Here is a 1,839-nt window from a genome sequence, read left to right on the forward strand (position 1 = left end):
AATGGAGTTGTCACGTCAGCTATAGTCAACTCAATAAGCATTATGTATAGAGATTAACTACAAAGAAATATACTACTTTATTAATACACGATTCACCTCATACTCTAGCAAGAAGTACAGCCGTACATGTATGAAATGATTCCGAAAATACTCATGTAATCCTGGATGAACAGTAAAATCCAAAAATATTCAAAAAAACATATGTTTTTTTGCAAGAAACATTAATGTTTTTTCTACATGCATGCAAATTTTCATGATGTAAGTTTTTTTCATAATGAAATTACATTGCATGCATGTAGACAAACATCGATGTTCATTGCCAAAAAAAGAGTTAAATACATCATGAGTGCCTAAACTTGTCCGTTGCGGTCACTTTAGTGCCTAAACTTGTAAAATACACAAAAGTGGTGCTACAACTTGTCGCACGGTGTTTGTAAAGTTTATGTGGATTTAAAAAGTTCAACGTATATTATGAAATATTGCGTAATTTTTTTGTATCTTCATTCAGGACCACAAGTACGGAGAATTATTTTGTATCTTCATTGTACTTTTAGAATACATAACTATTAAAAAACAACAAAGTTGTATTTCGAAAATTGTTCAATACGTATTAAAAAAGATTGTGTAAAAACAATAAATTATATAAATGGGTTAAAACATGTTAAATGTGTTTGTAGAAATGTAAGATTAATTTTACACAATAATTATTTTAAAACATATCGAGCATTTTATGGAATAGATGTTGTAATTTTTTTGAATGCCTGACGGGCATTTTTCAAATACACGTTTACAATTTCTTAATACAAGTGAGAATTTTCCCAAAATATCTTGCTTTTTAGAAAAAATGCACTAACACCTTTTTAAGTTGATGGCAAGTAATATGTTGAGTTGTTCTCTTTTTTCAAACGTGAGAATTTCTTAATAATTTTTAAAATTTTCTGCGATTCAACTTTTTTCTTTTTTATTCTTTTTATTATTTTATCCGATATCCCTAACAAATAGTAGTGTATCTGGATAGTGCAGCACATCTGCACGTTGTGCGTGAGGTAATGAATTTGAATACTGCCAGTGCACTATATTTTTTATTATACTCTATTTTATCCCACATGCTGACATGCGGGGCCTAGATCTAACAGGTGAGATCAATGCAGTTTGGCATATTTAAATAAAATATCAGGAGCTTTTGTGAAAATTATTTAAAGTACAAGGAATTTTCTGTAAAACAACCAGCCCACTCCTTTCACATGAATTGACATGTGGGTCGACGTCATGTTGGCACACCATGTGGGCTGTGCATATGCCCGGATACGAACGGAGGCACCGTATTTGAACGTTCGAACAAGTTACAACACCAGTTTCATGTATTTTACAAGTTTAGACACCAAAGTGATCGCATCGGACAAGTTGAGGCACCCGTGGTGTATTTAACTCCCAAAAAAAAGTGTTTTCTGAAAAAAAAATTACTATTATTTTGGACTTTAATGTTCATCAGGGATAACTGGAGCTCGGGATCACATGCTCCAGGCCCAAGTGGTTCCAGATATACCATCTCGGACGGCCTAGCAAGTTGTGTTAGAGCATCTACAACCGGGCGCCTTTAATCCGCCTTATACGCCCGGGCGGGCCGCCGGGTCAGTGTTCGGTCGCGGAATTTCGATCCAGACGGGCGCCTCAAACGGGCCTTAAACGTCTGGGCTAACCGACACCCCTCATATTCAGCCCAAATATGGGCGGATATGGGGCGTCCGGGCACGCCCGGACATGCCTGCCACGTCGGAACCAACAACCCGATCCCACCGCAAATTGCACCAGATCCACCCCAAGACTTGCCGAATCCAT

The sequence above is a fragment of the Triticum dicoccoides genome, chromosome 1B (genome assembly GCF_002162155.2).
Source record: "Triticum dicoccoides isolate Atlit2015 ecotype Zavitan chromosome 1B, WEW_v2.0, whole genome shotgun sequence".
NCBI classification, from domain to species: Eukaryota; Viridiplantae; Streptophyta; class Magnoliopsida; order Poales; family Poaceae; genus Triticum; species Triticum dicoccoides.